At 51.7% G+C, this 10,000-nt stretch overlaps 1 non-coding gene across 1 annotated transcript; it reads left to right on the top strand.

Moving 5' to 3' along the window:
- Positions 1-6,912: 6,912 nt before the first annotated feature.
- Positions 6,913-8,727, top strand: LOC144111565 (small subunit ribosomal RNA). The gene has a single exon (XR_013310093.1). It is a non-coding gene; the product is annotated as a small subunit ribosomal RNA (ribosomal RNA).
- Positions 8,728-10,000: the final 1,273 nt, after the last annotated feature.

The following is a 10,000-nucleotide window of genomic DNA, read 5'->3' as shown; positions in this document are numbered from 1 at the left end:
CGGTTCTGTGTTCGGTGTTGGTTATCGGCCCCCTTTGCAAGAATTTTGTTCTTTTCTTGATAGCATACCGATAAGAAACCAATTGTAATTATGGCCGATTTTACCATGACATGTGTTGGAACAATCAGCGGCAACAAGTGACTTTCTCGACATCATTTCTTTACATGTTTTCTCTAACATTGTTAATGCGCCTACACGTGCTACTTGGGGTCGGGTGAGACCCTAATTGATTTATGCTTTACTAATTGCGACGAACAGGACCCAGGTGTCTTGCTGAGTGATTTTAGTGACCACCTCTTGCTTTATTCCAAGATGGCGTGCACAAATCACTACACCTCGGTTCAGCCTGTAACACAGGAAAAAAAAAAAAATGAACACATGGTCTCCAATGTGTACTGTCTTTGCGAAATTGACCCTAATGTAGTACACAATAGTCGCAAAAAATAATAGAGCTGCGCTTTTACTGTAGCAATGTTAACCAAGGGCAAAAAAGCGCCAAAAACTTGCGAAAAACTTCTGCTTTAGTAAAGCGCATAAGAGGCCGAAATCACCTGTTTGGCATATTTAAAAAAAAAAAATAAACGAGAGAGCTGTCAATTCTAGAACAGCATAAATAAGATAGGAATAAATTAGGTTCGGACGTATATAAATCTCGAATTCATCACTGCAGTGGAAGGTTCTAACGAATTCACTGCGATCCGCAAAAGACCTGGCGTACTGTAGAGGAAACTCTACAAAATACCGCAAACAGAAATCCCGGTTGATGATATCTAAACTGGGGCGGGGGGTACTAAGAGGCGAAGCTCTCGCCAATGTAACGAACAAACACTTTTCAACATTTGGAAAGTTTGATGTCGCTGACCAACGGACATTTTTTGCGCCAGCTTTATTTCAGTGCAGTTCATTCCAGGTTTCGCTATTGTTCGCTTATCTGGGCAGTCACTGGGAAATGTAATCTTGAAATGCCCTTTTTATTGCAAAAGAGATCTATTCGCTTTGTTGAAAATTTTTCAAGATATGACTCCACATATTCCTACTTCAGCGAGTACTACCTATACAAACGTTACACTGCCAGCGACAGTGTCGGGCGGCATTCCTGGAACTCGTAGCCAATCGACAACAATGTTTTTTGTTGTTTTTTTTTTCCAAATTCACCTACGATATGGGTTTAGACGCACAAATATACAGAAACCAAGAAACAGAACCAACTCTGCTACGCAGCATTTGAACTGGAACCCATCCCGATTTAATTCATCTTTCCCTGTCTGCTTTTCGTAAGCGAGCGAAAAGTCACTTCCTGGGAAATGCACTGTAGTTTTTTATTTTATTTTTCCTGCTTATAACTTTAGCACATTTGTTTTAATTTTCTTGGTAGGTACACAGTTAGTTTCTACACATACGTTGCATCTGTGTCGGCTCTTGCAATGCTCTGTTCTGATTCTAGAAAAAAACAGCGCACACAGGACAGGGACCAAGGGAAGAACCGACGACGCGAGCGCTGACTTACAACTGATTTTATTAAGCGGAAAGTGAACACTATATATAGGAAGGAAGTAGCAGATACAATCAGAGGCAGTCAACGTCAAAGCGGTGTAAATGGCCGATAAAATCGATAAAACCGTAAGGGGTGAAGATAAAACAAGATAAAACTCAACAGATGACAAGCCATGGTGTAAAGAACCATAAAAACGCTAAGACACGTGAATAACACGTACAGTGCCTTGAATAACAAAAAAAAAATTCGAATACAATCAACAGGTGGAAGGCATGTGAAGGTGACAAGGATTTAAGCAGTGTGAACAAAGTTTAACAACTGACATGCGCTTGAAACGGATAACCAGGCACATAACTCACACATTCATCCGTTTTCTTTTTTTCTTTTCTTGAGAGGTACGCCACTTCTTTTTCTGATAAGACTACAGATGGCGCACTGACGCAGTTGTATTTATTGGATTTTATGTTGAAGGCTTCCCTACTTATTTGATCCGAGTGGCTTCCTATGATTTTGCAGTTTTCAAATTCAGGATGACAAGCACTGCAAATTCCTATGCGGGCTGCTATGTGTCCTTTTACCCCCTTTTCCACATCTTTATTACGTTCCCGCAATCGGTCATTACTACATCTGCCCGTCTGACCAATATATTTGTCTCCGCAAGTTAAAGGTATTGAATAAATTACTTCCTTCTGACACGGTACGAATTGTTTACGATGTTTTTTGCTGCATGTTCTTGCTGTCTTGGAAGGAGGGTTAACGCGGTTGCAGATATTTGCAAGCTTTTCCGGAGCTGAAAACACCACCTTCACCTTTGCTTTATTCATGACTTCTTTCAGATTATGGGACAGAGCGTGGAGATAAGGGATCACTGCGACTTTTTGTTTCTTTTTTTCTTTGTCTCTACCTCCTTCATTTATCCTTTCTTTTCCTTTCACCCGCTTTTGAAGCTTCTGGGCGACGGAGATGAACAGGTGATTGGGATAGCCTGCCCCTAATAACCTATTTGCGTTGTGTGTCAAAGCTGGAAAGCATGCTGTGAGGACATGATCTCTTGAGCGCGTTAGACATGCAAAGACTCGCGATTGCTCTCTTCACTAATTTCGAATGTGCTGAATGGTAATGAATCGCCGGTTTCTTATTACGTGGTTCATAGTTCCAACTAATGTGATGGACCTGGAATTCCAGCTTGATGTCAAGAAATCTGATAGTGCTGTCTACTGGCACCTCGTGAGTTACGATTAGAGGGAACATGGTCGAAGTGAAAGTATGCAAAATATTCTGAAGGTCTGAGTGGAACGCCTGCTTGTGGCTATTTATGACCACGAGATAATCATCGACATACCGAAACGTCCTTATAACAGATGAGCTGGGAAGGATGGAAGCCAAGGTCCTGTCTGTAGACGCCAGAAAAATGTCACTGAGTATGGGTGCTAAACATGATCCTATGGGTATTCCAGATTTTTGCAGGTAAATGTGCTCGTTCCATGCACAGTAGGTTGAGGACAGGTACCTTGAAAGTAACTCGAGAAAGCCTTGTACAGACATTTGCAGTGCTTGTCATCCTGAATTTGAAAACTGTAAAATCATAGGAAGCCACTCGGATCAAATAAGTAGGGAAGCCTTCAACATAAAATCCAATAAATACAACTGCGTCAGCGCGCCATCTGTAGTTTTATCAGAAAAAGAAGTGGCGTACCTCTCAAGAAAAGAAAAAAGAAAACCGATGAATGTGTGAGTTATGTGCCTGGTTATCCGTTTCAAGCGCATGTCAGTTGTTAAATTTTGTTCACACTGCTTTTGTTCACACGTTCAGATGCCTTCCACCTGTTGATTGTATTCGGTTTTTTGTTATTCATGGCATTGTACGTGTTACTCACGTGCCTTAGCGTTCTTTACACCATGGCTTGTCATCTGTTGAGTTTTATCTTGTTTTATCTTCACCCCTTACGGTTTTATCGATTTTATCGGCCATTTACACCTCTTTGACGTTGACTGCCTCTGATTGTACCTGCTACTTCCTTCCTAAATATAGTGTTCACTTTCCGCTTAATCAAAATCAGTTGTAAGTCGGCGCTCGTGTCGTCGGTTCTTCCCTTGGTCCCTGTCCTGTGTGCGCTGTTTTTTTCTAGAATGACTACCCACCAACTCGCCCAGTCTTCCACATTGGTCTGTTCTGATATTTTTTTTGGTTTTTTTTTTCTAGGCGCGCATTCAGTTTCTATAGTTATGTTTTATTTGTCTTCTCTTGCACTGTCCTTTTCTGCGATTTTTTAGACGCGTTTTCTGAGTAATAAGAATGGAATGAACGTTTATACTTGAAAGTTGTGCTCTACAATTATTGTGGTCATTATAACGTGTATCTGCGTGTCTATATAAGTGCTCCTTGCTGTTGCGTTCGAGTGGTGCATAGGGCCCAGTCAGGCGGATTGATTTTCGCCGTTCGTCTGCCCTCTGCACCAAGGCACTGTGTTGTCGGACTTTCGTGAATAAAAAAAAGAAAATCTAAAAAAAATACGCGTTGCCCCCTACACTACTCCAGCATCCGGAGACTTGGTGTGTTTCTCGCAAGCGAACTAATTGTGGTCAACAAATGTTAAGCTACAGGTTGCCGAAGTCACTAAATGACATTACTCGATGTGACATCGACGTGCTCACTTGTTTTTGTTTTGTTTTTTGAGAAACCTGCCTGAGATATTTTTGTGCGCCTCTATGTCTTTCTGTAATAAGCGGTGTACGGCGTTTTCTTTTTCTTTTACTGTTGCAATTGTATCTTTTTGGGTTTCTTGTTTTGAATTTGTATTAACCCCTGGTTCATTTATAAGCCTTCACTTCCGCCCTGCTGCAGCCTCTGTAACGGCACTGTGGTCGGTCAAGCTGACCCTGAGAAGCTTTTTCCCCTTGTATCTCTCACAACAATTGTATCTCCTTGTTTGTGGAAATAAATTCAAACTCAAACTCGTCCGCCTGCTTCTTCACTAGCCGAAGATAGAGGCGTTCAGGCGGTCTCGCCTGGGGCGGACGCGATAGAGTTTTCAAGTTTTTGCCGCTCTCCCGCAAATCGGAGGCGCACGACTTTTCCATCGCAGGATAGGTCTCGGAGCGGCAAATCGTTTGGTGCCACATTCGCCTCTCTCTTCTTGCCCCATCGAAAGATACAAGCGATAAGCGCTCGCCCCTGCACAAAGGACTCCTCGCCCCGGTAACGTTTGAGAATTTTTTGCGGCCGTACCAGGCATCGGAGGCGTGCGAATTTTGCATCGGCGTATTGGGCTGGAAAGCGCGAAGCTTTTGCCACCCTCTTCGCCTCTGTGCTTTTTATCTATCCCAAGATACGGGCGTTTAGGCTGTCTGGCTCGGGCACGGTCCAACGACATTTACAAACTTCGCGCTGGTCCCGTTAAGTCGGGCCGTTCAGTTTTTACATCAGCGTATAGCCCTCTGAAAGACGAAGAATTTGATACCTTTTGCGCCACTCTAGTGCGTCGCCCGGCGGAGTTATAGCAGTTCAAGAGAGGCCGCCCCGGCCGACCCGCGGAGGTCTGGGTACTTATCGCTGCATATATAAGGGGGGCATACCGCCGCGGCAGACGCGGAGGCGTAGAGTGCGCGCATCGTCGGCGAAGTCCGAAACGCGCCTCTCGCCGCCCCGGAGGCGCATTTGTGCATTTGGCGACCTCGGCCCATGGCATTTGCACGAGTTCGCGCACGATTTGTGCGACACTTGATCCGAAAGCGCCTCGAGTACGGCGTTTAGCGCGGCGGCAAAGTCCACGAGTACGGCTCGTGTGGTGCGCCGCGATGCCGGCCGCGCTGCCGCGCCCGCGATTTGGCCAGGTCCCGCGGCGGAACCGCGGTACCGACAGAGGGGCCGATAGCGCCACGGCAAAGTCCACGAGTTCGGCTCGCGCGGGGCGCCGCGAAACGCCCGCGCCGCGATGCCGCCGATGGGTGCCGCACGATTTGCGCGGCTCTTGCGGCGAAGGCGCCTCGAGCACGGCGCCAAGCGCCACGGCAAAGTCCACGAGTTCGGCTCGCGCGGGGCGCCGCGAAACGCGCGCGCCGCGATGCCGCCGATGGGTGCCGCACGATTTGCGCGGCTCTTGCGGCGAAGGCGCCTCGAGCACGGCGCCAAGCGCCACGGCAAAGTCCACGAGTTCGGCTCGCGCGGGGCGCCGCGAAACGCGCGCGCCGCGATGCCGCCCGATGGGCGCGCACGATTTGCGCCAAATTTACGGCGAGATCGGCACGAGTACGGCCACTTACCAACCCACGGAGGTCTGGGTACTTATCGCTGCATATATAAGGGGGGCATACCGCCGCGGCACACGCGGAGGCGTAGAGTGCGCGCTTCGTCGGCGAAGTCCGAAACGCGGCTCTCGACGCCCCGGAGGCGCATTTGTGCATTTGGCGACCTCGGCCCATGGCATTTGCACGATTTGTGCGACACTTGATCCGAAAGCGCCACGAGTACGGCTCGTGTGGTGCGCCGCGATGCCGGCCTGCGCTGCCGCGCCCGCGATTTGGCCAGGTCCCGCGGCGGAACCGCGGTACCGACAGAGGGGCCGATAGCGCCACGGCAAAGTCCACGAGTTCGGTTCGCGCGGGGCGCCGCGAAACGCGCGCGCCGCGATGCCGCCGATGGGTGCCGCACGATTTGCGCGGCTCTTGCGGCGAAGGCGCCTCGAGCACGGCGCCAAGCGCCACGGCAAAGTCCACGAGTTCGGCTCGCGCGGGGCGCCGCGAAACGCGCGCGCCGCGATGCCGCCCGATGGGCGCGCACGATTTGCGCCAAATTTACGGCGAGATCGGCACGAGTACGGCCACTTACCAACCCACGGAGGTCTGGGTACTTATCGCTGCTACTATATGGGGGTCCTTGTGGCACTGTCGGTGGCGTGCGCCCGAGCGCGCGCGCGCCGTACGGGTCTTGATATGCGGCCTCGTGCCCAGCGTGTCCCCGTCCCGTGGACCCCACGGCATTCGTCTGCAGCCTCATCCGCGTCTGCGATAGGGGCTGGTTGTCGGACGACGCTGTTCCCACGTGTTACGAAGTGTGTTCCGTGCTACCCGGACTCGATTCCGTGCGACTGCGCCGAAGACGCGGGCGTGTCCCGTCGTCTGGCGGCTAGGCCGTCTCGGCTACGCAGCAAGCGCCGTCCAGTGCCTGAACGCCGCGGCCCTAGCGGCCGCGTGCGCACTGGTGGGCGCGTTACAAATGCTTTGCCTAAGGGCGCGTGCTCTCTTGCCGCGCGGTGATAACCGGGCCTTCGGGTCGGATGCCGCAGCGAGCTCGAACGATGCACGGGCAGCGAGAGCTGCCGCGAAAAAGATGCGCGTCGCGCGCCGAGGGGTGAGAGGGGCCCCGATCGGCCGCGACAGGGCTCCCTTGAGGAGCGACAAGGGTTTGCCTATGCATCTACCTGGTTGATCCTGCCAGTAATCATATGCTTGTCTCAAAGATTAAGCCATGCATGTCTAAGTACATGCCGAAATAAGGCGAAACCGCGAATGGCTCATTAAATCAGTTATGGTTCCTTAGATCGTTTCTTTCTACTTGGACAACTGTGGCAATTCTAGAGCTAATACATGCATTGAGCCTGAAGGCCTTTGGCTGACGGGCGCTTTTATTAGACCAAGACCCATCGGGTTCTGCCCGTACTCTGTGGTGACTCTGGATAACTTTGTGCTGATCGCATGGCCATGAGCCGGCGACGTTTCTTTCAAGTGTCTGCCTTATCAACTTTCGATGGTAGGTTACTTGCCTACCATGGTTGTTACGGGTAACGGAGAATCAGGGTTCGATTCCGGAGAGGGAGCCTGAGAAACGGCTACCACATCCAAGGAAGGCAGCAGGCGCGCAAATTACCCACTCCCGGCACGGGGAGGTAGTGACGAAAAATAACAATACGGGACTCTTTTGAGGCCCCGTAATTGAAATGAGTACACTCTAAATCCTTTAACGAGGATCAATTGGAGGGCAAGTCTGGTGCCAGCAGCCGCGGTAATTCCAGCTCCAATAGCGTATACTAAAGCTGCTGCGGTTAAAAAGCTCGTAGTTGGATCTCAGTTCCAGACGAGTAGTGCATCTACCCGATGCGACGGCTCGGACTGAACATCATGCCGGTCCTCTCTTGGTGCCCTTCATTGGTGCGTCTCGAGGAGGCCTGCGCTTTTACTTTGAAAAAATTAGAGTGCTCAACGCAGGCGAGTCGCCTGAATAAACTTGCATGGAATAATAGAACAAGACCCCGTTTCTGTTCTGTTGGTTTTTGGAATACGGGGTAATGATTAAGAGGGACAGACGGGGGCATTCGTATTGCGGCGCTAGAGGTGAAATTCTTGGACCGTCGCAAGACGAACTACTGCGAAAGCATTTGCCAAGAATGTTTTCTTTGATCAAGAACGAAAGTCAGAGGTTCGAAGGCGATCAGATACCACCCTAGTTCTGACCATAAACGATGCCAACCAGCGATCCGCCTGAGTTACTCAAATGACTCGGCGGGCAGCTTCCGGGAAACCAAAGTATTTGGGTTCCGGGGGAAGTATGGTTGCAAAGCTGAAACTTAAAGGAATTGACGGAAGGGCACCACCAGGAGTGGAGCCTGCGGCTTAATTTGACTCAACACGGGAAAACTTACCCGGCCCGGACACTGGGAGGATTGACAGATTGAGAGCTCTTTCTTGATTCGGTGGATGGTGGTGCATGGCCGTTCTTAGTTGGTGGAGCGATTTGTCTGGTTAATTCCGATAACGAACGAGACTCTAGCCTATTAAATAGGTGCGGGGTTCCCAGCACCTTACAACCTTCTTAGAGGGACAAGCGGCTCCTAGCCGCACGAAACAGAGCAATAACAGGTCTGTGATGCCCTTAGATGTCCGGGGCCGCACGCGCGCTACACTGAAGGAAGCAGCGTGTCTTTATCCCTGTCTGAAAAGACTGGGTAACCCGTGGAACTTCCTTCGTGATTGGGATAGGGGCTTGCAATTGTTCCCCTTGAACGAGGAATTCCCAGTAAGCGCGAGTCATAAGCTCGCGTTGATTACGTCCCTGCCCTTTGTACACACCGCCCGTCGCTACTACCGATTGAATGATTTAGTGAGGTCTTCGGACCGATGTCCGGCGCGGCCTTTCGGTTGCGCCGGTCTGTTGGAAAGATGACCAAACTTGATCATTTAGAGGAAGTAAAAGTCGTAACAAGGTTTCCGTAGGTGAACCTGCGGAAGGATCATTACCGGATTGTGCTTGTCACACCCGGCGCCGCCCCCGCTTATAAGCGGGGGAAGGCCTCAACAGCGGAGTTGCGAGATTCTGATGCCGCATCTCTGCAAAAATTGTTACGCCCAGCGGAGGTCCGTCACCAAGGGAATGTCGGACGGACTGCTTCCGTGGGTTCGAACGGCGTAACGCACCAATCTGGTGGGCTTTCGGTCTTCGACACTCGTTGTCGGAGAGACTCGAACGTAGCCGGTAGGCTGGCCGAGGGAAAAGGCCGGCCCGCTGCCAAGGGAACGGCGGCGGCTGCTGCGAAGTACGAAAGGAACCGCAGCTCGCTGGCTCTCGTTAGAGTTGCGACCGAGTCGGTAGGCCGGCCGAGGGAAAGGCCGGCCCGCCGCCAAGGGAACGGCGGCGGCTGCTGCGGAGTACGAGAGGAAACGCGGCTCGCTGGCTCATGAGAGTCGCGACGGAGTCGGTAGGCTGGCCGAGGGAAAGGCTTGCCCGCCGCCAAGGGAACGGCGGCGGCTGCTGCGGAGTACGAGAGGAAACGCGGCTCGCCGGCTCCGGAAAAGTAACTCTTCGCAACAACGCGCGCGCGGCGGGACGCGTGCGGCCCAGTACTTATAAGGAACGGCCGCCGCAAGAGGTCTCGCAGTGCGGGCGCGATGTCTGAAGCCGTGCCGGCGGGGCGAAAGGAGGCACCGGGAAAAAAAGGGACGAGGGGTTGTAATCCCGCATTTTGAACGCACCTGCGGCAGCGGGGTTCTCCTGCTGCTTCGTCCTTCCCAGCCTTCGAGTAGTCTGCCGGTGCGATACCGAAACGCCGTCCATGGCACTGTGGCCGGTGGACTCCTGTTGCGGGAGTAGTCTGACGAACGCCCGTCTGGCGGCTGTCCAAGTACGCGCTGCGTAGCCACGGCTAGGCGGTGCCTGTCTCTTAAGCGAAGCAATGATGTGGCGAAATGGTCGGATAGGGCGCAGCACGAGGGCGCACCCTTGGGGCGGCGGACTCGAGGGGCATTTCTGAGCGAAAGATGACCCCTTCCCCAAAGAGGGCGCAGCGGTGGGCGGCAGAGAACCGTCCACACAGAGCTACCGCTGCTTGGGAGTCCGGGGGTGACGTCGCTGCGAACACAACGGCAGAACAAACGTGCTCGGGGAACGGCGCAAAAGCTCTGTGTTATTGCCCAATTGATGACGAAGTTACCGGTGTGCTTCCTGGTGAACCGATGGTCGTCGGACCCGTGCGACCGCTTAAAGAAAACGGGCTGAACAGCAAACCGTGAACA

This window comes from Amblyomma americanum, chromosome 11 (assembly GCF_052857255.1).
Source record: "Amblyomma americanum isolate KBUSLIRL-KWMA chromosome 11, ASM5285725v1, whole genome shotgun sequence".
NCBI classification, from domain to species: Eukaryota; Metazoa; Arthropoda; class Arachnida; order Ixodida; family Ixodidae; genus Amblyomma; species Amblyomma americanum.
Note: the sequence above shows the minus strand (reverse complement) of the source record. Positions and strands in the feature narration are given on the sequence as shown.